The following is a 26,166-nucleotide window of genomic DNA, read 5'->3' as shown; positions in this document are numbered from 1 at the left end:
GAGGCTGCCTGGAGCTGCTCCCGTGCCAGCGTGGGCTGCGGTGCTGCTGATTCCTCGACACTCACAGCCAGCCAAGCCGGCTGCTCTGGAAGCCGGGACACCTCCTGGGGTCAAAGTTAACCTTGCCAAAACTGGAGAGGAATTTTAATGGAGGGGAGCCGCTGCAGCTGCTGCTGGAGAGGAGAGGAGAGAGGAGGGAGAGGGAGGATGCGCCTTCCCTTTCATGGCTCCGTGAAGGAGATGCTGGTGGTAGTGCCTTGGTTATTGTAGCAGATTCTTATTTAAATTATATCTTTTTTTTTAATAAAGGGAATGTTGTTTGCCTTTGCAGTGTTTTTCAATGAGCCAAGGAGGTGGTTTTTTTTTTTTCCATATATTGTAATTGATTTATTCTGTAATGCAATATTGTCTAACATTCACAGACTCATTTGACTAAATTATTCATCAGCAAATTTTTAAATAATGCAGCGACTTTCCTTGCTGCAAATTCCTCTCTCCTTCCCCGCTCCTTAGGCTGGGGCTGGAAACTCACCTGCACTAACAGGGCCTGCCTTGCCTCCTGCTCTGAGTGAAGCAATTGGGGATGGATGGCTGAGGACTAATTAAAAAAGAGCCATTATCCAGAGCCCAGATTTAATATCTGGCCCCATTCCTATTGATGCTAACAGGGGAGCTCTGCTGGCTCTGGGTGGATGCTGGGGGAGCTGAAGGGTGGGAAATGGACCTGTTCTGCTGCAAAGGGGATGGACAAGGTGATCTTGGAGATCTCCACCAACATAAATGACTCTGTGGTTCTCTGAAAGGGCTCGATTTGCCCCAGGGGAGCTGCTGGGTGGCAGCAGGAGGCGAAGGACCGGGGTGATGGAGACCTGCAGGAGAGGAACACGTTTGCACGGGACCGTGAGTGAATTGGCAGCTCCTTGGCAGGCGTTGTTGTCCCTGGTTGCATTCAATTATCCCACAGTGGCAGAAGGAGGGGGGGTTCCAGGCAGAGATATGAGGAATGGTTTCTTTCAATGCTGTCAAATTTACATAGCATTAGAGATCCCAGCGGCAGGGAGACGAGAGTAATAAGCCTTTTGCCTTTGAATCACGGAGCCAGATCTGATTTGCTTTCATTTTAAATTGAGTTTCAAGCAACTATTCCCCACCCTGCCCCGGTAAAAAAGAGTAGAAAGGGCTGAGATTTGACTGAATTTGTTTAGGTAAGGGGGGGAGAGGGACCCTGGAGGGCTGAGGGCCGGGCTGTCCCCTGCCTCCACGTCGGTGGGACCTGGCCGGAGAGGTGTGCGTGGCTTCATCTGCATTCCTCTGTGCTTGCTTCTGCTTCTGAGTCCCAGGATGTGATGCTGATGAAAGACAGTTAATTCAATTTCAACAGAGAAATTGATTAATGGACTGGATTAAAATAAATCCCCCATGTCCCAAGGTCTCTGCGAAGCATACCAATTCCCCGCTATCTGCCCTCACCCGGCACCGGCCCTGAGCGCTCCGGAGAGGGAGAAGGGGCAGAGAACTGAAGGGTGGCTAGAAAAGGAGGTGAAACAGCAGAGGGAAGTGCATCCACGTGTGGTTTGTCCAGCAGTTTCCAACAGTGCCCTCCCTGGATACATTTCCCCAGCTGTGGCTCAGTCCCTGATGCTGCGCTGCGTTTTGGGGGAAGATGATATGGTTTTGGGCAGGGACTGTAGGGACCCGGTGCATCCCACTCCTGCCCTGCTCCCCCTTCCCAGCAGCCAGGGAGCTGAATGGGGGGGGCACATGGGGCAAATTGACCTGGTTTCCTTCCCCAGGACCCCAATGGGCTCGTCCCTATAAGCAGTGCATTGGTGGCAGGCACTTGGTACATGCTCTGGGCTCCACGTGCCATCCTTTGCACCTCCCCAAAAGATGCACAGTCCTTTCTGCCCGCCTCTAATCCCTTCCAGGGGTGTCTCTATGGTGGTAGAGACATCTCCTGCCCTATTTCTGTATGGACCTATGGCCACGTGTGAGCCAGGGTAGGCACGGTCGAGGAGAATAGCCCTGAGATGAGCCGAATATTTCATGCTGTCTCATCAGCCTTGGAAAAAAAAAAAGTTGAGGAAGGAAAAGCACGAAGAAATGGGAGCTTTGGAGGCTTTACCGAGTCATGGAGAAGAGAGGATTTCAGGATTTTGTGATTAGTTTTATGCCTGAGGACTCAAAACTTCCAGCCCAGCAATACCCGCAGCCTCCCTTACAGTCCTTGAGTTCAAAGGCAATTTGTCTGCATAAAATTGGAGCAACCATTAAATAAGGACCTTTGATACCACGGTGAGTGGCGAAGCACAGAAATGAGATGCACCGAGACCCAGCCCGCTAGGACTTCCCCGAGCAAGGAGCCTGAATAATGCGGAGCCGAGATTAATCCCATGTTGTGGTTTATTGTGCTTTGGATAGCAAACACAGGCGTGCGAGCACTGCCCCGAGGGCTCAGGGGCCTCGTTTCCCATTGCTCTGCAGTCATTTATACCCGTGCAAAGTGAATATAAAGTGCTGCTATTCTGGCTCCGCTGGCATTTGACATTCACTTAGCGCTGCCACTGCACTGGGGATGGCTGCGGGTGTGGGAGCGGAGCCCCTCTGCCCGCCCTGCTCGCTCCAGGCAGCCTCTCACGAGCGATTTTTTTCCTTTATGGAAAGTTTGGAGGAGCCACTTGGCTTTTTCTTCCTTTTTTCCCTTGGTTCCAGCTGCACAGTTCATAGCTGTTATAGGCGCTTTGTCTTCAAAGCGGTGCAAAAGCTCGCGTTTAAGGTCAGCCGCTGGATCTGGAGCTGAAAGATAGCCCTAAAAAGTGGAACAGAAACGCCACTACAAATTAAAAGGCAAATAGCAATCGGATTATAAAACCCCTTTTCCTTCGCTGAGAATACAAACCACTGGGAAGGCAGCCTGGAAGCTAAAAAGCACAATTTGGGGAGAAATTGGTTCTTTGTGTTGCTTCTCCATCATCTCTCCATGGTCCAGGCGTGGGGCGATGCGGTGCCGCGGGTGTCCCTTCCCTCCTGCTGCTCCCTGAGCAGGGCTGGCAGCACCCTGCGGGCTGGTTGGAAGGGCTGTGGCTCCACAGCCTGCCTTTCCCTTTGGAAATCTGGAGTCTTTCTGATGATCTTATTTTATTTTCCTTAATAAGCGCAATCTGATCAAGGAACTGCTGAAACGTTTCCGTAATGTTGGATCATTTCGTTTCAGCGCTGTCAAAACAGCCGCTGCGCTCAGGCAAAACCATTTCATTTTGATAATGCCAAAATGCTGCAATCTGAGGTAATAACAGGGGACGGAGAGGGCCGGCGGATCGGAGCTCAGCATCCCGAGCTCTGGAGCCCCATCGGGCGCTGCACAAATGGGGCCCCGCGTGAAATATCCGTCCTTTGCGCCGTGCCTGGGATGCTGTCACCGCGGCAGGGATGTCAGCAGCCCGGCTGCCATCTGCTTTTCCGCCACTCTTTGTGTCATTTTCGAGCCATTTAGCAAATTTTTTGTCCTTGGGTTCCAAACGCGAGACGTCCCCGGGGCAGGGCTGTGCCGGTGATGGGCTGTCAGGCAGCCGAGCCTCCATTTGCAGCCAGGAGGAAGGTGCTGGGATTTGACTGGAAATTAGTTTGTGGCTAAAGTGCTTTTTATTGAAGCTTTCAGCATCGTAAATGCCATCGGTCCTGTCAAAAAGGGAGACGGGAGGAGAATAACGGGGGCAACATGCACCGGTCTGCAGGGACCCCGAGGGGCTCTGCGCTCCCGGTGCCGCTGGAGCAGCACAAAATTCCTCCCCATCCACTTCCATCCTGGGAGCTGAGCACCCAGCCGTGCTCTGCTGCTTCCTCTAAGCCTGGGAGATGAGTCACAGATGGAATGGGAGTCGTTTAAATGTTTAGGAATTCATCCACCTGAACAGGAGCAGATTTTGTCGGTGCGGTGGGTTTCTGGGTGGCTCTGCTCTAAGAGAAGTGGCAGGAGGAGAGCCAGAGCTGCCCCCCCGTTGGCTCCAGTTTGCCCCAACTAAAATAGTTGGACACAGTCCCAAAGTCAGCCCTCAAAGAGGAGCACTCCAAGGTGCTGGGGCACGGTGGCTTGAGGATGTCTCCAACAAGGGGCAAAAAAAGCGGCCTGGCTCCACCAGGCTCACACCAAATCCCCGTCCCATTTGTCATCGTCGCTGTGCCAGGGCCACGAGGGGCATGGCAGGAGTGGAAACGAAGCTGTCATAAAAACAAAAAAAAACCATAAAAATAAATAAATTAACCCAACTCGTTTAGGGAATCCTATCCATCCAGCTCGCTTCCAGATATACCCATCTATCACTCAGCCCTCCCCATGCGCTCCTATCCATCAGAGAGAGTTGAAATGAAACATTTTTATTGATCTCGACTCTTTTTAATTCTCTGTGTTTCTCAGCAGACATTTCCACTCCTTCTGGCCTTAGCGGGCCGTTTCCCGGGGTGCAGCCCCCCGTGTCTCTGCAGCCCCTTGATTGCTCTGTGTCACCCAGAGCAGGGGTAATATTCGTGCCCCTCCGTGCCATGGTCCAGCAAGGCTGTCTGAAAGCATTTCCCTAAATATTGGAAAGAGAAAACAAAAAGGCACCCGGGGAGGCTCCGTGGCAGGGTTTAATGCTTAGCCCCATGCCGGGTAGGGCAGGATTTGGGGGATGAAGGAGCACGGCAGCTTCTCCAAACGCAGGAGCGTGCACCAAGGTGTGCAGCACAGACCCAGCCAGCGGCGCCGAGTATCCGCTGCTGTCTCAGTGCTGTGATTTCGAGAAACAGCAATAATAATATCCCTGAACCAGCCCGTGACAAGTGTGTGTTTAACGTGTCAGAGCACAGCACATTAATTGGCGTGCTGGAATTGTGCATGTGTGGCTCCGGGAAAGGCTTGGGCCGCCCGTGGAAGCATGTTTGGATCCGTGCTGAGACGCGAGCGCTGCTTCGCCTGGTGTTTCTGTCGAGCGGGCTGAGCCAGTGCTTCCTCCGCAAAATCCCTCGCAGCTCTGCCAGAGCTTTGGAAAGGATTGCTGGAAACCAAGGAGAAATACAGATGTGCTCTCAGATACGGCAGCCAGCTCGCTCGCTGCCAGAGGGGCTGACTCGGTGGATGCCAGCTTTGGGCTGGGGTTTGTGGGGCTGAAGGGGCTTCCAGGAGGCAAGCGCTGGGTGCGTGGGGGGCACTGGAGATGGACCAGGGAGGAAATTTTGGCACTGATTTTCCCCACCCAAACACCCACTGCCCTGCGCTCTCTGAGCTCTCCTCTTCCTGACGGCACCGTGCTCGCTCTCGGATCCAGGAAAAGCACAGCTTGTTGATTTCGCTCAGCCTCTGCCTCACACAGCTCACTGCCAAAGGGGCCTGCGGGTTCCCCTCAGGCATTTTATTCCCTTACAGAAGTTTTCGCTTTCCCTTCTGCATGCAGAGCCAAGGAAACACTGCAAAACTAGCTGGTGCCATGGGCGAGGCCACCGGCACGGCGGCTGTGTGCCAGCAGCACCGAGCCCGGCCTCTCCAAAGCTCTGCCCACCCTGCCGAGCTCCTGGAGCATCTGAGGGATGTTTTGGGGGGGATTTGGTCCCTATTTCTCATCCTGATGTCCAGCAGGGACAGGGGGTGCTGCTCTCAGGGCTGTGTGCCTCAGTTTCCCCAGAGTTTGGTGGCATCACTGCCCTGGGCATCCCTGGGGCACGATGCTCTCCCCAGCTATGATCCCATCCCTGGGAGAGAATCTTGCCTCCAGCAACGATCCCATCCTTGGGGAAAATCCTGCCGTCACAGGTAATTTGCTCTGAGCACCATCCCCAAAGCGCTCAGCTGCAGGTTTGCTGAGCAGAACCTGCTCGGGGACACGCCGAGCGTCGCCAGAGCCCATTAGCGCTCAGCTGCGTTCTGCTGCTCGCTCCGCTCCCGTTTCCTTCCCAGAAACAAATTAAATCTCTTCTATTAGTTCCCTTTTTGTACACAACTCCTTGCACAATTAGTGAATAATTTCCAAGAGCACAAACTAATTGCCTTGCTCCGTCCTCGCCCCGCAAAGCTTTTTGCTTTCATTTCGCTTTCACTTAATTTTTATTAGGATCAAGAGAGAACAGAAACTCAACCAAACCGCCGGTAACAGCAAGAAAAAAGAGCCTGATGCTCCGGAGCAGAGCTGGAAGGCTGCACAGGGTGAACAGCTCAGCTCAGACCAGTTTTTTCCTATTGAACAGGACCGTGCTGCTCTGCACTGGGGATGTTTTGGCCGGGCAAAGATGCAAAACCTCTCCCTTTTAATTAGTTCTTAAGGACTTTGCCTTGCTAGAGGCTCACTTTGATTTCTCGCTGCAAATCGGCGTTTTTCCTTGCTGAGCTCTTCACCCACCTGCCTCCATCATGCCCAGGTCCAGGATGGGAGTACCAGCACTAGCACCAGGTCTTTTTGGGGTCAGGACAACCAAATTCCATCTGCCTTGACCCCAACCCAACACCTGGCTCCCTCCCACCCCAGCCTTTTGCACCAGCTGGCTACGTGTGCAGGATATTTGCTTATTAACCATGGCTCGAGCTGCTGTTATTCCAGCGTGGGGCTCGAACCGACCGATCGATGCTGCCCCTTTTCCCTCTGATAGATTCCCGAAGCTCCGGGGACCCAATCAATTGAAGGCGACATAAATCACGCTAATTAAACCATCCTGCGAGCGCGTTTCGCAGCCTTTGGGGCTGGCAGCGGTGCGCACGTGTCCCCTTGGAAATCCGGGCATGGTTTGCTGGCTCTCCTCTCGTTTCAGCATTTGGGGTAATCGATTCTTTTCGGATGTCAGAGCCCCCCCCAGCTACCTCGCTGGGGTCAGTGGCAGCCAGGAGGGGTTTAATTAGCTGCTCTTTTCTCCATCCAGGTGCTCGCAGGCTGCACTTGGCAGCAAAAAGACCCGAGCATCGCCCACCTCCGCGCTGCTTGCTTGGGACCCTGCCTCCTGCTCCATAACCACCAGGACCACGGGTCCTAAAGAGGCATTTTTGGGGTCTAAAGGGGATCAGAAACCCAAATTATGGGGACGCTGTTTCCCAAGGAGCTTTGCCCGAGCTGTCCCCGCTGCGGCTGCTGTCTGAGGTGTGCCACCGGCTTCCCTTTGAAAGCAGCAGCAGCGCCGGTGCCCCGCTCATGAATATTCACGCCGTGGCTGCTGTGCTTTCTCCCGTGCTGTGCAATTATCATTTTAAAGGCTCGCAAATGCTTATCGGGCTGGAGCATGATTTAAGCAAGCGCTGAGCTGCTGCCTGCAAGGGGTTGGAGCTGCGCGGGGGCTCCACGGAGCGGGCAGGCGCATCCATCCATCCATCCATCCATCCTTTGGTCCATCACCTGTGTGACAAAAAGGATGAGACAAATTCAGTGCCACTCAGGGACCTCAGAACCACCTCCGTGGGACAGGATGGTGACGGAGAAGCTGAGCCAAGCAGCTACAGCGAGATCTGGAGCTGATGGCTTCCAGCAGGGCAGGGGGGACCTCGCGGTGCTGCCGTTCCTGCTCTCCGTCATCATCCACGTCCTGGGAAACATCCACTCAAAGCCTCTCCGCACGCCGTTTCCCACGCACGCACGAGGTTTTTTTTTTTAATCACCGCTAAGATGAATGTAAACCACAGAGATGCTGCGTGGAGGGGGCTGGCAGAGGAGAAATGTTCCCATCAGATCTCTGGCGACGCTCCACGAGCTGAGCACAGACACTGGGACACTGCTTCTAGAGAGGGGGGGGCTGGCTCATGCCCGGGTTAGGGTTAGGGTTACAGGTTAGGGTTAGGGTTTAGGGTTAGGGTTATGGGTTAGAATTACGGGTTAGGGGTTAGGGTTAGGATTAGGGGTTAGGGTTAGGGTTTAGGGTTAGGGTTATGGGTTAGGGTTAGGGTTTAGGGTTAGGGTTTAGGGTTAGAGTTATGGGATAGGGTTAGGGGTTAGGGTTAGGATTAGGGGTTAGGGTTAGGGGTTTACGGTTAAGTTTATGGTTAGGGTTAGGGTTATGGTTAGGGTTATAGTTATGGTTAGAGTTAGGGTTAGGCTTAGGGTTAGGATTAGGTTTAGAGTTACGGGTTAGGGTTAGGGGTTAGGGTTAGGGGTTAGGGTTAGGGGTTAGGGTTAGGGTTCTGGTTAGGGTTATGGTTACGGTTAGGGTTAGAGAAGTTTTGCAAGAGGAAAATAAATAAATAAAATAAATAAATAAATTAAATAAATAACTAAATGTATAAAGGGGCACAGTTGAATTGTTAATGGCTCCCCAGCATTAAGGGCAGTCGCAGGTCATGCAGGGAAGAGGGGCCCTGGCAGCTTTGCAGCGAGCGAGTGGCGCGGCGGCTCGGCTCCCTGCAGCAGTGCTGAGCATCCAACGCCGGGGCTGGGGAAGGGAGGGGAAAACCGAGACCGTGATTTTGCAAAAGCTGCTGCTGCTTCAGGCTGGCGCTGCGTTGGGCCCTTTCCAGTGCTGACTGGGAATATCTCCTCGCTGGCTGCCCGCCCCCGCTCCGCGTTGCACATGCTGCTCAGCATATGCCGAGGGTTTTCACGGAAAAAAACCCCGAAAATCAAAACCTGAGCGAATGTTTTCAGGCTCGGCGGAGCAGAACCAAGGTAGTGTTTGAGTTTTTCCGTTTGCGCTGCAAAGAGGTGTTTCCCACAGAAACCTGTGGGAACTCTCTTCTCCTCGAAATCTCCGTCTGCCTGCCCTGAATTCCCAATTTCTCCGCCTGGCCTCGTGCATCGCGTACAGGGGAGGCTTCAGCTCCACATCCCTGCTCAAGAGGCCTGCAGCTGATGGAGCAGGGCCACTTCCAGGGGCTGTGGGACCTCCTGAGCCCCCCCACGAGGTCCTGCCGCCCCCCAGGGAGCAGCGACGGAGGGCAGCGTTTTGGCAGATTTGGCTCCGTTGATTTTATAATTAGCGCGGGGCCCGCGGAAAGGATGCTTGCAAATGGACCGTCTGCTGCCTTGGGTTTTTCTTCCCCCTGCCTTCACATAGGGTTATCACGAGGGGGTTTGCTCCTGCCAAGAGTGCTGGATGTGACAAGTGTCCTCCGAATGCGCAATCACAGCAGGCGACTCCCCCTTCCCTCCCTTCCCGGGTGCCTGACTCGGGATCTTGTCGATGATTAAGCTCAGCGTCTCATAAATTATGTTTCACCAAATTGCTACATTAATAAGGGGCCGCGTGTTCTTGGAGGATCATTAATTATAGATACATTTTTATTTTCCCTGCAAAATTGCCCGTGTCCCTCGCTGGGCTGATTATGCAGCTGCAGCAGGTGTTGGATAAGGGACAAGGACAAGCTCCAAATTTGGTGGCTTCTGGGGTCCAGCATCCCTGGGGGACACCGTGGGACCCCCCCGAGCTCTCCTGCAGCATCATTTTGTGCTTCAAAACCCCCTCTCCCCAGGACAGCAGGTCTGATACCACCCTATCCATACCTCCCTCAGCACAGCTGCCCTGCAGGCTCACATTATCATTATCGATTTATTATTAGCAATCATTTACGCCGGGCTGAGGGTTTGGGCTGAGCTCCCCGTGCCCTGGAGGGCACCCAAGGAGCACCAGGAATCGATGGCAGGGAGTCCCCAGGGACACCCAGCGACGAGGGATTCCCTGGAGCTGGCGGGGAAGGGATGAAGGGATGCCTCTGCAGAGAGATGATAAATTCCCCGTTTGCAGATTTATCACTGGCACTCAGAGGGGCGGAAAGCGGCATCGTGGGGTGTTTGCTTTTTGCGTTAAAGCCGTTAAAGTTTTATGTCGTGCCGTAATGGTAAATGAAGTCAGCCCTGAAGTCTAACTAGTGGCTGATTAAATACCTTCACTTCTCAGCTGCTCAAAAGCATCACGGCCCCCTCCTCGCTGCGGGCTTCTGCCCATCCCAGCAGGGCTGGTGCCATGGGTGGGGGCTGGCTCCTGGGGCTGGCAGAGCCCCCCCAACCCCATCCCCAAACCCCAAGGGCTGGGTGCAGTCCCCAGGGGTCCCCCTGCGCTCAGATCCCCTGCGAGCACTCACGCACATCCCTCTCCTCCCCTGCTTCTCATCAAAGATTTAGCAGCGGAGAGACAATGATATTTGCAGGGAGCTCACAGAGGCTTCGTCCTCTTTGCAGGATGCACACAGCACACTTCCCAGTACGTTAGGAAGCGCTATAAATAATTAAAGCTAAATTAGCATTGCCCAAATAAATGAGCGAGCTGCAGCTAGGAGGGCTGAGCCCCATGCCCTGTCCTCCTTCCCTTAGCCCGGGGGGTCCTGCAGGGATTCCCCGGGGAGAATCGAGGGGATGCTGCTTCAGCTGGAGCTGGTGGGAGCTAAAACCCCACCTTCCCAGGGAGCTGGAAGGGTTTTTACTGGTAAAAAGCCATCTTCTGAGACGGAGCAAAATATTTATGGGGGGAAACCTATAGATCGGAGGGATGGTCGAAAATTGGCAAGGCTCCGGAAACTCGCGCTCACGGCTCAGCTATACATCAGCAGGCAAATAAATATATCGAGAGCTCCCCTTTGGAGAAACGTCCATAAATTATGGTTGCTTGATGTTGCTAATAAGGCAGCGGGCGATGCCATCAGCACATTCGACCTTGGCTCCTGAGGGAGATGCCTCCAGCCCCGCTGAGAGAGCAAATCCCAAACCCAGGGCATTCCTCATCCCGGGGCAAGGCAGGCCCCAGGGAGGGGCAGCTTCTCCATGGTGCCACCGAGCCTGTTTCATATCGAGCGTTTTTCTGCTCCAAACAACACTTAATGTCAATTATTGCGTGCGGCGCAGGCAGTTTTTCAATTAACTGCCCTATATAATTTTATGTTTCCAGTCTACTCCTATGTGGTTTGTGCATAAACCTTGCGAAATGATGGCCCGGGCAGGCAGGAGCCATGAATTTATTTTTAAGAGGACGCAGCTGAGAGCCACAAAACCCAGCTCCTGTTCTCTGCAGTCACCTGGGGCCTCGGGGCTTTGCTTGGGGCTGCCGACCCCTGGGGACAATGGGGTCCCCCTTAGGGACCCCATCTGCCTTCCTGCACCTGCGCTCAGAGCCACCTCTGGAGACCTTTTTGGGGATGCTCTGCCCCCTCAGCATCAGCCGAGGGTGCAAAGCAAATAACCGAGTGCTCAGGAACAAGTGTGCAGAGCAGGAGCCCGCGCCGGTGCCCCGAGGTACTTAAGGCTGGGTAAATATGTTCCCGATAATCAACTGGTATTTGTTTAAGGCACGGGAATTCTGCTGCGACGCTCGGGTGAAATACAGAGTTAATTAAAAATGTCTTTGAAACGGGGCCCCTCAGGAGAGCTTTTTGTGCTCTCCGAGGTGGGTTTTTCCCCCTTCTCGCTGCCCAGCCCAGTTAATTTGTTAATTTTCTCATTTCCCTGCAATCCGGGGGCTGCCTGCGGGTGGGCACCGGGGGCTTGGCTTTCGCCCCCCACCCCCAGGATGGATTCGCCTCCCCGCAGCAGAGCAAAACGAGATTTATTTAAGCACAAAAGCTGCTGGGAGAGGCTGTGGGGCTGATGGGCACGGGGACGGGGAGCTGACACCCTCGGGTGCACATTGCCGAAGGTTTTCCACGTGCAGGGGGGGCACCAATGGTGCTGGGAGTTTGGGACCCCCCCTCGCCGCAGCCGTCCCTTCCCCGGCACGAAGGCAAGGTGATTAAAAGTTAATATCAGGCCGCGGCTGGAGGCTGTAAGCCGGCTGTAATTACTCGGATGTGGGGATATTAAGGGCCGGTGTAATTATAATTCCGAGGTAATCGAGAGAACGCGCTCGAGCGGGCTTTGTGCTAATGTTGTGTTTTACATCGGGCTGCTCAGCGCGGTCCCCGTGGGCTCTGCCACTCATCCCTGGCAGGGTTTGTCCCCCGTTTGTCCCACCCTGGCATCTGTCCCCTCTGGTCCCCTCCAACCCAACCCTGGCACCAGGACGGGAGGTTGGTGCTGAGCTTGGCGAGGGCTTGCTGCAGATGGGGGGGGAAAATAGTGAATAAAAAGCTTCTGATTGATTTTTTTTTTATGTTTTTTTTTTTTTTTTTTTTTTTTTTTTAAACTAATGGAAGGGATGTGCTGGGGAACAGGACACATTTGTGGCTGGTCTCAGGGCTTCCTACGGGACCGTGGAGACTGTGGTCACCGCGCTGGAGGACAGACCCCCCCCCCAGGGACTGTCTGTTCTCCACCAGTCAAACTGGGAGGACTGGGAGGGAGGCTTTTACAAGCTGAGGGTGCTGGTGTCCCTGAATGAGAGCGAATGGCACGAGCAGGAAGGCAGGGATGGGGCCATGGGCAGGAGGGCAGGACACCTGTAGCTCACCCTAAATGCCCTAGGACAGGCTGCTTGGCTTTCATCCCCTCTGGAAGCTTTCCCCGTCCTTATTTACAAGGCTTCTCCAGCCCAGAACAACCCCCTTCGGAAGATCAGTAGCGCAATCATCGCTGGGCCATGAAATAAGACCTGAGGAAGTACGGCGGAGCGTAATTTACCTACCACGCGGCTCGACCTGCTGAGAAATAAACCTCGGTCCGCGGGGAACGAGGCAGCGTCTCTCCGATTGCTCTCTTAGATCACCGAGCCATCCCCGCAGGCTCCCGTATATCTGGCACAGCCTCTTCATCCTGTGCCGAGCGTGATTCTTCCTGATAGTCCCTCGTGCCTTGCACGCAGGATTTTCTTCCCCCTCTTTTTATTTTTATTTTTTTTATTATTTCTCCATCGCCTCTCGTTTATATCAGGTGTCGCCTCCATCCCGGCGCATCTCCCCAGCCCTTTCCATTATGCATGAGCACGGGCATCGCGGGCTGGAGCCACGTCCTGCTGGGTTAAAAACCCTCCCGGCTTCTCTCCGTGCTCTCCTTGCTGCCACGCAGACCTGTGGCATCACCTTCTGCCTCCGCCAACTGCTCAGAGGTTTTTTATTGCCAGCCTCACCCCGCCTGGCACCTGCACGGGGAACACGGAGGAGCGGAGCAGCCGCGACCCAGTGGCATCGCCTGGCCTTGGCAGGGACCCTGGGGACATCCAGGGATAGATGGAGGAGAAAAAGCAGAGGAATGACCTTAGGACAGCCCAAAAACCCCGCTCTGCCCACGCCAGCCCCGCAGACCCCAACACAAAGGGAGCTTGGCCCTAAACCTGGGCTGAAACCAAAGCTTCACGTTCGCAGCAGTGGCTCAGCTCCCCGTGGGATGCGCGCTGCAAATAGGCCGGGGGGGAAATCTGCCGTCTTTTCTCTGCTCTATCCTTGTGCTCCAGAGAGAAGAAAAGGAATTAAAAAAATAATAATAAAACATTCAGGCTTTTTTTTTTTTTTAACTCCCCACTTTTTTTTTTTTTTTATCCAAACACTTTCAAAGTTAATTTCAAAAAGCTGGGAACACTTGATAGTTTTAATTAATCTGCCGCCTAGGGAAATACAATTTGTGTAGCCAGAGCCTTTCGCCTGCCTCTGGATAGCTATCTCGCTCCGGGTAGCGCTGACGGTGGCAGCGTGGCAGCGATTGCAGCGGTGGCTCCGGAGCTTTTATTCCACTCGATCTGAGAGCTGGCGGGTTCATCCCCCAGCGGGTGCCTGGGCTGGGCTCTGCTGGCAGGGCCGTGGTCCTGAGCAGTCCTGTGGGATGCTGAGCTCCCTGCCCTGCTCACAGCGGCCCCCCCAGTGGAAACCACACGGGAACAGCGTGTTCGTCCCGAGTTTGGATCAATGGAAAACCAAATATTGAATGATTTTCTCCCCCCCGGCTGCTGGCCAGGTCTAATTTGAGAAAGGAACATGTTAAGAACACCGTGATGCGTTTGAAATGCAACGTCACGATGAGGATTAATTATTTATTTTATCAGCTAACTCATTTTCATGAATTAAAAGCGATTAAGGAGCGGGGCAAATCTGAAAGGGGAAAAGAAAACAAATTTTCTTGGGTGCACTGGGCTGTCTCCTGCGTGGGGAGGCAGGGTGAGGGGCCGGGGTGGTCCCCGTGCATCTTTAGTGATGGTGGAAGGAGCGTGGCCACGGAGCGCCCAAGGACCCTTTGCTTTTTGCAGCGCCCCTGTCCTGCTCCCGTCAGGAGGTGAGCGGTTCGGGCCCATCACTCCCCATAATCGAGCATAAACACCGCGTTTTGTAGCCACTTAGCTGGGGCTGGCATTTGGAAATGACATTTAAAGGTCACTGCCAATCTTCCTGCATGGGAGAATGCGGAGAGGAAGGGGCACGGAGGAGCGGGGCGCACGGTGCATTTTTGGGGCTGGGAGCTCTGTAGGACTGGAGGCCCCAACATCCCAAATCCCTGCCCAGCTCCTGCCCATCGGTTTTGGGCATGGTCTGCTGGTGCCAGGGCAAATCCCAACCCCAGGTAATGGGACCAGGGGTGCAAGCAGTGGCCAAGTGCAAAAGGGAAGGTGCTGAGCTGCTCCGTGCCTCCCCATCCCTCCTGCCCTGCTGCGTCGTGCTGGGCATCTCCCTGCCCTGCCTCTGTTTCCAGCTAAGGGTTTTTCCATCCCAAGGTGCTGTTTGGGGAGATTCACAGCAGGATCTCCAGGGGAGAGGTCTCGGTGCTGCGACACCAGGAGCGGAGCCCCCCAAAACCTGTGCCAAGTGCTGCACACATCGTGCAGGAGGCAGCTGGGGGACTCCAAGCAACCTTGGGTCACCAAAATCAGCATTAATTGACCTCAGCAGGACAAGAAGCTGCCACACACGTGTGCAAGCATGCGTGTCCTGCATGGCACAGCCGTGTCGTGTCTGCCACAGCTCACCTCGGGCTGCTGGAGGAGATCCCCAGCAGCTGGGGTGCTCGGGGAGCCTTTGGGAAGCGTTGGTGCCGCGGTGCACGGTGCGGCGACAGCCCTGACATTTGCCTCCTCCTTATTATTGTGACTATTTCCCTTGCGTTCGGTGCGGCGCATTTTCTCCCGTCTAGCCCACTTCACAGCAACTCCTCAAGTGGGGACATAATACACATTTTAAAGCACTGAAAACCACACTCCACGTATGCGGCTCCCAAAAATAAAAATGAAGAAGTCAATACAAATTAAGTAAGAAAGAAGAGACAGTCTGTTTCCATTCTTTAAACCAGGTTTCCAGGCAATTATTCTCCTATCTCCCCCATAAAATTAATAAGAATTCTGCTTGAACATTCAATAGGCTTTGGTTTTGCATAGCATCTTTGAGGCGAAAGGAGGACAGAATGCTTAATTAGTTTCCTACAGCCTCTCCTGCTTGCACAATATGTAGATAGCGTTGCCCCTAGGAAGCTGAACACGCACAGGGCAAAGGCTGCCGTGCAAGGGGGGGCTGCCTGGCTGCTTAATAAGGATGGGGTTGAGGGAGAGGGGGGAAAGAAAGCGAGCTGGGGCTCAGGACACGAGGAACGTGATCGATGGCTGCCCATTGATTCGCCTTCCCGATGGGGGAAGGAAAGTGCTCCGGTATCGACGGGCGCTGCCATGAGCTGTGTCCCTGCGAGCAGCCGGCCCCGGCGGGGTGAGCTGCCCAGAGACTGCAGGAATCGACCCCGTCCCCGTCGGTCCGAAGGCTCCTGTGCGCCTATCGATAATCGAACGGCGTGGAGAGGTCATTAAAAAATATGCAAACGGTATAAAACACCCAGGCGGTGTTGGTTGCCTCCAGTTTGTGCTGCCAGGTTGCATCCTCGCAGGGCTGTGCGTTTCCCAAGCATTATCACAATGCCCCAAACTTTGAAAATCAAACTTTGGGAAAAAAAAAGGAAAATCTTTTTTCTCTGTTCTTCGTCCTTTTTTCTTTTTTTTTTTTTCCCAGAGGTGTCCTTTCTCCTCCCCAGCTTCCTCTCCCCCCCGTGCCCACATTCAGCCTCCCCTGCAGGAGCTCTCTTTCCTGCCCGTCTGTGCTCCCGGCAGTGCTTCTGCCTCCTCCGTAAATAGCAAAGAACTGGATCCCGTGGAAGCAGGAGCCTCAGAAGTACCAGAGCGATAGATAAATGGATGTGTCCATATGGAGAAAGACAAATAGACGAGAAGATAGGGAGACTGGGTAGCGAGCGGTGTGTGCGTGTGTGCCTGAAATCAAATTAAGAAATTTCTCACATATGTTTCGTTCCATCAAAACCTCAATTATGCAGACTGTGTTTCCTACCTCATCACCATAAATAAAGCACAGTCTGCAAAAAGGACAACAATAATATTACACTAATATTATTGCCGCCCATAAATAAGCGCAGCGAGAGATGGCTCTGATAATCAGGAGGTCATTTCCAATTCAGCATCGTGCTGCTGAGCGCCGTGCCACAAAGTCTGCAGCAATTGTGTTTGAGGGCCAGGCCCTTCGCTGGGTAATATCAGCATTTCTCTGCATTTTGGGAGAGCCAGATTATCAGGATGGATCTAATTAACTGCCTGCTTTTGGCCACAGCTGAAACCGGTGTAAATCAACATAATCCCATCGACATCAGTCGAAACACGATGATCTATATCCACTAAATAGCTGCCCCATCCATCCATCCATCCATCCATCCATCCATCCATCCATCCATCCATCCATCCATCTGTCCACCCCTCCACCCCTCTCCCTGCTGTTCACGCCTATTCACATGGCTCTGCTGAAATATTTGTAAATATCCCGTTCAGCATGTGCATATGTGTTTATTTTTCTGTTTGGCTCTATTTATACACACATATGTACGCATATATAATTTTCTGTCTTTAAAATATTAAAATAAATTACATCTTTTCACAGAATACAGACATTAATTCTGTTTCCAGGAGATTTGTCAAATCAGTGGTCTGTGTTTGCATAACAAGCTCTTTGGTTATGCTGTGCTGCATATAAATTACCACGTTGTCAGGCTCCAGATCAAAATCATCGGGTTTTAAGCAGAATCTCTCACATTGATTAAGATGTGCGTTACGTTATGTGCATCCATTACGTCTGGTGGTGGGGAGATGAGCCCTGGAAGCAACTTTGGGAAGAGGTTGGATGTGGACGAGGAGGCTCAGAAACCCCAGAAACCTCGGAAAACCCTTGGCAGAGGGGTTCCCTCTTGCCCTGCCATCACTTTTTGGGACGTGTCCTGGAGGGATGAGCAGGGGTGGCCGCATCCCTTTGTGGTGCAGGTGCTGCAGCCTCACGTGCAGCTTGGGCTCGTGGTGTTATCACCCAGCCGCACGCACGCACGCGGAGTCTATTAAATGTACAAACCCCCGACTGTATCTCCTCCTCTTAAAAGCTGAACTTATCTGCCAAGGCAGTAAACAGCTTGGGGTTTATAAAGTGTAATCATGAAGCGCAGTCCCCCTGTCGACACAGGCAACAGTCATCTGCTCGTTTGTTTTAATGAGATAAAACCCTCTCCAGAAGTCAGGGAGATGGGCTTTGAGTTCTTTGCTTGTCTCTGACTTTTCTTGGCACGGTTTGCCCAGGACCACGGGGACCAGCTGCTGATTTAACCGGTGCCTGTTGGGGTGCACAAGGTGGGAGGACAGCATCCCAGGCAGGATTTGCACCGATAAATGCAAAACACACAGATGTCCAGGAACCCAAAACCAGGTGGGCTGATGTCTCTGCAGGGCAATGCCAACGTGTGGGCAAGCAGATTCCTGCCAGCAAAGCTGGTCAGTACACGGGCTGCTTTTATTTCTGGAAAAAGGGAAGATGTTTCAATTTTATATGGAGCATCAAGAAGCGCATCCGAACTTCCCAGGGGATGGAGATGCTCATTTTTGCTCAGCTCCTCTGCAGCACCACTCACACGTTGCAATCAGCTTGCCAAGTCCAGGACATCCTGGGGACATCTGGACATTTCTTTTAGGAGCCAGACTTGCCCGTGCAAGAAGTCTTTGTGAGCCAGGTGCCTCAGTGGATGCGTTGGAAAAGCACCTTTCCCAATGAAAAACGGAGCCGTGCTCCGTGCCAGAGCCCAGCTTGCAGCAGCTCTCAGCCTTCCAGGAGGCTGCCAAGAAGCGGGTCATTTTGGGCTGTATTTTTAGCTCGCTGGCACCTGCCCATGAGGAACGGAGGTGAGACCTGCCAGAGCACTTCATGCAAGACTCTGGAGCAGCAGCAGATGGGAGCAGTTCCTGGCTGCTGACAGGGATGTGAATAGGAGCTTAAATTAAAGCAGCTAAGTTATGGGTGCTTTTTCTGCTAGTCTAGCCACGTGTGCCAGTAGTATTTTTCCTTAGTTTGCACAGAGGCACTGGGGAGCCAGCTCCGGTTTAATTGTATTTCTTTAATTTTGCCAGCCAGGAGCCTAAAGGCAGAGCCACATGAAAGGAAATTATGATTCGGGAGAATTCCTCTTTTTGTTTACCGATTTAAAGTGCATTTCCTTGGTGTTTTTCCCATTCACAGCAGAGAAAGAAACCCAGAGAAAAATCCAGCAAAATGAGTTTTGAAGTCCCCTACTGTGCCTGCAGAGAGGAGAGGCAGGGACTTGCTGGTGTCCCTGGGTGCCTTGTGCCATCCAGCCATTATTTGGGGTTTGGGGAAACAGAGAGGCTGCAAAGCACACTGACTTGCTCCAGGCATCCTCAGGGTCAGAAACCAAACCCGAATCAAGCACACGTTGAATATTAAAAGTTTGGCATCCTTGGATCCGTGTCCCCTGCATAGCAGCACAGGCACACGTCTCGGCATCATCCCTTTGAATAACCCAAGGCCACCGAGCGCGGCCAGCAGGAGGACCCTTAGGGCTGATACTTCTTCAAAGAGCATCTCCCAGTCCATAAATATTTCTGCAGGACAAAGCATAATGTATAAAAGATTGAATAGGAGATATATTATGCTATTGCATACCAATCCTGTCCTGGGGAATTTATGGCTTCGATATATCCGCTGTTAAAGGAGGGATTCTGGCTGGTGGAGGAATTCAATTCATCTTGAATCCATTGCAGACCATCAATATTATGGTTTGCCCGTTTCAACTGGAAATGGGATCAATTTAATTTTTATTTTTGGCTATTTCTGGTCAAAAATAAGTAAATTAGAACCTGTGTTGCACCACTGACATGGTGCCCACATGGGCACGTTGAGTCTTGGTTATGGCTAAAAACTGCCCCAAAAGTGGCAGTGCCCATTTTCATGGCAGTGTGCTTGAAATTTCCCCCGTGCCACTGTATGTTTGTGCCCATAGCACCTCTTAAATGGGTCTGGCTTTTATCCTGCTCATTTTTTTTTTATTTTTATTTTTTATGGAACCTGTGCCTTTACGCTCCATCAAACCTCCCCAGCGTGGAGATACCTGGGCTCAGCACACGCAGGCTAAGACACATCTGGAGGGAGCAGTGGGGAGATGAGGACAAAATTACAGAAAAAAGAAAAGGAGTGGGTTTTGTTTTTCCAAAAAGCAATCTGTTCCAAAGCAATTACGCCCTGCTACCTGTGCTGAACTTCCTTCTTCTTCATTGCTGTGACATTTGCATGAGAATGGGATGAAAAGCAATTCTTCAGGCAGCAGATTCCCACCTGTTCTCCCTGCTTCTTCCCTACCCGAAAGGCTTGGCTCCTCCAGCACGGCCCCAGCAGGGAAACCTGGGCAGACCCAGCTCCCTGGCCCTCCCCTGCCAACTCCTCAATCCCAAACACGTGCCACAAAAAAATAAAAAAAGAAAAAGAAAAAAAATAGCTGGTCCTTTTCTATTTGTTCGGTAATCATATTTGATTTAATTTCATGTTTTCTCCTCATTCTTTTTGCTGTGCTTGCTGCTCAGAAATAATGATGGCAACGTGTTGCAATTACTCCTGCCTATGTAGCTGATTCCTCTCCTTTCCTTCCCTTGTCATTTCCATCCTTTTTTTTTTTTTTTTCCCTCCCTTTCATACAAAGACTTCGGCATTTCAGCTTACTCACCTGGAAACTGCTACATTTCCTGGTTCATTCTGATTAGATTGTGTCTCACAGACGTGTACTGCTGAGCCATTTTTAAATAAGATGTTCGCTTAGCACAATCACCTAATTATTTGGAGTTTAGTGCCATTGTATTTTTACATAAGCTCCTACAATTGATTTTTGGGGGCAGGCAAGAAGAGCAATTGTTCCCCCCAAACACCGACATATTTTACATGCGTTGGTTTTTGTGTGCGCATCACATTTGGAGAAAATCAATGGGATGCATTTGTTCAGCCCGAGACAGGACACGTGCAGCGGGGCTGGGGCCAGGAGGACAGGGGAGGAGCTGGCCCCAGGCACAAACCCTTTATAAATCATAGGATTTTAGAATGATTTGGGTTGGAAGGGACCTTAAAGATCATCTAACTCCAAACCCCTGCCACTAGATCAGCCCTGGAGGATCGTGGCCACAGTGGTGTGATGCTCTCAGGCACTACCTAGGGCAGTTTTTATTCCCTTCTGGGCTCTGCAGCATCCTTGGGCCCCCCCCGTCTCTCTCCCAGCCTCAGTTTCCCTTCTGTATGAGCAGCAATTAATGCTAATGACATTTTTGCCACCCACTATGGTGAGCCCAAATTGAGGCAGGGCGTGGGTCTGACCAGGTGTTGGTTTTACAGCCAGGTAGGGCAGGCAAAAAAAATAAAAAAAAAGAGAGAGAGAGGGATTTATTTCCTCTCCAGTTCAAGACTGACAAGGACACGGCTTAATCTAGGGCAGGCGTGCTCAAAATCCTTGTGCTCTAAAGGAAATTTACGGGCCAAATTTTTGCCACATTGGTATAAACTGCTTTTGACTTGGATTGCAGCGGCTGCGCCTCAGATTAAGCGGGATCGGGGATGTAAATCAGGAGCAGCCCCGGGAAGCTTCCCGGCACCGCGCCGCTGTCACCGTGCTCACTGGTCCACATCAGCAGCATCTCCATAAACCCGGGTGACATTGCATCAGGAGCCGTGATCGCCCCGGCGTAAATCTGGGCAGGCACTTGATTGCGATATTATTTCACGGGGACAAGCGAGGAAGAGAGGAGCCGGGCTGCTTTTGGTAGGGAAGAGGCTCGGCTGTAAGGGGAAGTTCACCTTGGGTGCCACGAAAACACCTTCCTTGAACCACTGGGATTTGGGGATGGATGCGGATTTGGGGATGGATGCGGATTTGGGGATGGATGCAGATTTGGGGATGGATGCGGATTTGGGGATGGATGTGGATTTGGGGATGGATGTGGATTTGGGGATGGATGGGTCGTGGTGCTGGGGATTTGGGGATGCCCATGGCAGCATGCACTGCAGGTCGTGGTGCTTCGGCTGCAAGCATCGTGCAGGGACGTGGGTGAGAGCAGTATCGATCAGACTGCGTTATGGGCTCGAAGTAATTCTCGGCAGCCGACGGCTTTGTTAATAGTCAGGAGGCAGATAATGTGTGAACGGTCTCGGCTGGAGAGGGCTGCAGGAGGAGGGGAGTTGCCTGCGAGTTGTTCTGTGCCAAAAAATCAGCCTGGACCACAGCAGCCCTCCTGAGATGCTGCGTGGGTCTGCAGCACCAAAAGGGTTTGGGGTCTGCAAGGCGCTCAGCATCCTGCATCCCCCCCTGACTCTCCGCAGCTGGCAAGGAGCTGGCTGGAGCTATAAAAAATGCATCTTGGGCTTCATCTTCTCCCCGTTTTGGGAGTTGCCAAGTTAAACCAGCCCAAATGATGATCTGGGCAGCAGCAGTCAGTCAGCCCCGTGCGAGCACATCGCACACTGGGACTGGGATGTGCGGGACAGGCTCAGCGCCAGGCGGGCACGGGTGCTGCTGCGCAAAGGGAAAGCTCAAAAAAAAATAAGATTTAAGGCTTCCCCACTTGGCACGCAGCGGCACGCCCCGGGTACAGGCTGCTCTGTCTGCCTGCCCTTGGATTTGATGCTGTTGCAGCAGAAAATTGGGCTAGGAGTGGATGAGAACTGATTTTATTGCCATCAGCGGGCGCAGCGTCTGCAGAAAATTGGGCTGAGTCTGGACGCAGCACTTCTGGCACTGCTGTGAGATCCTCGGCATCACTGAGAGGATGAAGGCAGCAGAAAGGGCAGAGAGGGGCTTGGGAAAGTATTTGGGGTGAGGTCCCTGGGCTTTGTCACGGGGCCTGCTGGTGCTGCCTTCGAGGAAAACCTGCCTGCCCCTGCCAGCGTGCGCTTCTGCAGCCTCTTTAAGGGAAAAAACGGGCAGATTGCACCTTTAGCCCGATTTCCTGTTAATCTGCCATTAAAATACCAGCCAGGGGACAGAAATAGAGGGGTCCATTCTTCATGTGGACAGCAGGGCGCATAAATTGCCCTGCTGTTTTGGCTGAAACAAGGTCTTTGTCTAGGGCTGGGCTGACCTCTGCCTCCTGCACGCTCCTGGCGGAGGGACACCGATGCCACATCTCCTGCTGGTCCTGATTTCAGCAAACTCTGAATTTCTTCACATTTTACAGCCTCTCCAAGATGCTGGCTCCACTCCCTGCTGTGCCATAGGTGAATTTGGATGGGAAGGAGCACCCAGCCTCCTCCTGCATGCCCAGGTCTCCTCCGAAGCCACCAGGGAGCTGGCAGAGAGGAGCCACCGGCGCCTGCAGGGAGCTGCAAATCAGGCTCGCCGTTCGCGCTATATACATATGGAATGAGGTTTATTTATGAAGGGGAGAGAGCCCATAAAGAAGAGTTATTATGTCCAAGAGGAGCTGATTTATAGAACGGCAAACTTGAGGCTGTAGCTCAGAGTGGGGAATGACAGCCCCTGACAGGTGGCCATGAATAAATCCAAAAGTTTTCCTGCCTCCGGTAGCCGGTGGCCAAATACTTCGGCAGGTTGGAGAAACCTCCACCTGCCGCGGTTTTTAATAGGCAAGGTGCGGGGAGGAGAGCAGCAGAGAGCTGCCATGCTTTGGTGCAATGCATTGCTTTTTCCTTTTTTTCCTTTGTATTTCAATATTCCCCAGCCCTGGGCTGATCTGTATGCAGGAGCCCGGGCCGGCCGCTCACGCTGCCGCTGCAGCTCGAGTGTCTGCATCGGTAATGGCACGGACAGGAGCCCTGACAGTGATGCACGAACCCAAATTCCCAGTGACTGGCAACTTCTGGCAAGCCAGGACCATGGCGTGTGGCTGCGTGGCCTCGTGCAGGACAACCATGCCATGGTTTGGGGTGAAATCAGAAACGTGGGCACTCGTAGGGCGCTTTCTGAAGGACGTGAGTCTTGTGCCTGCCCTTGGTTTTGCATTCCCCTCTGGAACATTTAAGTTCTTTGGTCGTTTTCAACCACATTGTGCTGTAAGTGTACAAATCACGCGGATTTGGGGTTTCTCTGGGTTTTGTGCCCAGGGTTGATGTTTCCTGGGCAAGTCCCTTTTGCTGAGCAGGCACTAACAGATGCGCAGCCTCCCGCCTGAGAAACCCGGGGGGATAATCGGATGCTTTCTCCTCTCTGAGATGGATACACGGGCGTGAGGATGCTCCTGACTCCCGCTCAGCCACTTCAAGTGCTCGTAAACTACTCGAGGCAGCCGCCAGCCGCCAGCAGCGCTGCGCGCCCAGCACCGCCAGCCCCTCCGAGAGCCCGCCTGCAGACGAGAGGTTTAATTGCCAGCGCTGTAAAACCAGGGCCAGGCACAAACGCCTGGTCCTGATGGTTTCCAGCTCACGGTATCAACAGATTTATCTGCTTGTAAACCCTCCCAGAGTGGAGACGAGGGTTTTGTTTTTTTGCGAGCACATAAAGCCGAATTCATAACCGCATGGCGGGTGCCTGAGCAGCCAGACCTGTTCCCCCCTCCCCGGGTCACATCCTGCTCAGAACCGTGTTTCACTGCCAGCACGGCATCCTCGTTGCTCGTCCCAGTGTCAGGACCAGCAGCAGCAGCAATGAGCCGAATTTATCCGGTTTGTCCCAGCCCCAAGATGCTGAACGTGGCTCGGCCCCACCAGCAAACCCAGTTTGAGCCGGAGCTCCGTAGGGCTCCCTCCTGTAAAGGCAAGTGCCTAATTAACTCCTGTACACTGCTGTAATTGCACAGCTTGCTGGCTTTATTCACCCGCTCGCTCTGGATGCGATTAATTTTTTTGCTTAGGAAAGGTGAAGCCACGCACGGCCCCGCTTGCTGCAGCCCCCTCCCATCCCACCCGGGAGGGCTGCCGCTCTCCTCCTCGCCGCCTGCCACCGCCTGCATTCGTTCGAGGTGAAAGTACAGTTTAATTTCTAAAACCACCCAGCCGTGGACGCGGTGTATGAATTAGGCTGATAATGAAATATCCGTGCTGAATATTTGATGAAGAGGAGCGCTGCCGATCAGCGCCCGGCAGCAGCTCGCGCCTGGGCTTGATCTAATTGTTCCCAAATATCTGAAGAACTGGTTTGCAAAGTTTGCAAAGGGGAAGATCTTTGATTCTTTGCAAACACAATGCTCTTTAGTTCCGATTAACGTTATGATCCTCGCTGCCAAAAGAGCCCATTCATTTCAGTGAGCAAACAAGAGAGAGGAGCAAAAGGGACTCTGGGCTGATAGCCTGCAAATAATGTTTTCCGTTTGCTAGGGCTTTCCAGCTTAGAATGGCATTAAAAAGGAAAAAAAAAGAAAAAAAAGGAGCATTTTTCAAAACTTCGCTTCTCAATTTATTGCATGGCATCCTGCAGCAAACAGCAAAATGAAATAGGTCCTTGTTATCTCTCCCCCCAAAAAGAGACAAGCTGTATGGGAGAAATAGATAATTTCTATCTGCTTTTTTTATATGCTTCATAAAATGCATTGTGCAGGCATGTAAAATATATGTGGCTTGTATAAATATGTTTAAAGACATAATTTTAAAGCCAGGCTGCTGGGGTTGTTTGGAAGAGACACCGCAGAGCACAGCGAGCTCTGCAGCAGCATCGCCTGCGGCTGGCGCGGGGGCAGAGCGTGGATGCTCTGGCACATGGGGCGTGCCTGGATTTCCCCAGCTCCCCTTCTTTTTTTGAGGAAATAGAGACATGAAGAGGTGAAAGCTGCCATGGATCATCCCAGAGAAGAGCAGGGTGGGGAGCAGTTTGTCTGCAGGCTTTCTGCACAGTGGCTGCTGGGGAATGCGCTCCTCCTCCTCGCCACGGCTGCCGGAGATGTTCTCTAGAAGACAGGGACACCGTTGCCTCCAGGCCTCCATCTGCCTTTCCTGCTTCCATCCCTGGGAAAGATGCTCCTGGCACCGCTGTGGTGTCTGCAGAAATCCCTTCTGGTCCTGCCCTCCCCATCCTGCAGCCTCCGCTCCGCCTGATCTGAGCCTCCTCCCCACCCCGTCCCAGCGCCCCCCGGAGCCATCCTCCCCGTGACACCCCCCAGGGAACGCCACGTATTGTTTTAAATTGCAATATGCGAATAACAAAGTGGGAGAAAAAGTCTTTTTTTGGAGCCAAAGTCGAACAGAGAAAAATATTGCGCTATGCGAAAGAGATAAGGAGAAGAGCTGTTTATTCCCTCGGTGGCGTGAGGCCTGCCTTTGAAGCAGATAAATCTTTGCTGGTAATACAGTACTTAAACCAGAACTGACACCTTTTTATATCAATTGCTGAGAATTGCCTTTGTGAGGCTCTGATATAAAGGCTGCCTTGGCTGTTTCTTGCATACCAATTCCTCCCCAACCTGTTGGCTAACATGCCTGCTCTGCCCCGTGCCGTGCCGAGGGGACCCGCTGCCCGGCTGTGCCTGGCTTCTAACTCTGTTCCTGGGACCAGAGCAGCTCAAAAAAAGTCCTGGGGATCTTGGTTTTTGTCCCTTATTCTGCCCCAAAACACCCACTGAATTTTCGAGGAGCGTTTCACCTCTCCAGGTGCCGATGTTTTGTTCTCTCCGTGGCTCTGATGCAGGTATTTGCGCAAGGGCATTGGAGAAGTGATGGAGCCTGCACTTACACAAGCATATTTTGAGTCTTCAAGCCCCAAGCCCAGCCCTGTTGCTGCCAAAATTCCCCCCTGGGGTCACTCGCAGCATGCCCATGGGGCTGGTGGTTTGGGTTCTCCCTCCACAGCCACTGCAGAGTCAACACAAAGCACCCTGAAGCAGGGACGCTTTTAATTGAGGTGATTACGATATTGTGCAGTGCACTTGTAAGTGCTACAAGCTTCTGAGAGCACACCAACAAAAGAATCCCCTCCAAAATCATATAATGGGTGAGAAATCCTGTAACAAGCAGCAATCTGCAGCATAATAAATAGCGTAGCTAAAAGTTCTTCACACCTTATTTTATTCTGATCAAGGATGCAGCTCATTGTGAAGAGAAGGGGAACGATCTGGGACTTGGAGGACTGTTACACGCTGCAT

At 52.6% G+C, this 26,166-nt stretch overlaps 1 long non-coding RNA gene across 1 annotated transcript in view; it reads right to left on the bottom strand.

Moving 5' to 3' along the window:
- Positions 1 to 2,401: 2,401 nt before the first annotated feature.
- Positions 2,402 to 26,166, bottom strand: part of LOC106018665 (uncharacterized) — a 113,728-nt gene continuing 89,963 nt past the window's right edge. The window contains exon 3 of the long non-coding RNA XR_011804718.1: positions 2,402 to 7,349. This is a non-coding gene — a long non-coding RNA (uncharacterized lncRNA). The remainder of the gene's footprint in view (positions 7,350 to 26,166) is intronic.

The sequence above is a fragment of the Anas platyrhynchos genome, chromosome 23, assembly GCF_047663525.1.
Source record: "Anas platyrhynchos isolate ZD024472 breed Pekin duck chromosome 23, IASCAAS_PekinDuck_T2T, whole genome shotgun sequence".
Lineage (NCBI taxonomy): Eukaryota > Metazoa > Chordata > Aves > Anseriformes > Anatidae > Anas > Anas platyrhynchos.
The sequence above is the reverse complement of the archived record's forward strand: the minus strand, read 5'-3'. Positions and strand labels throughout refer to the sequence as shown.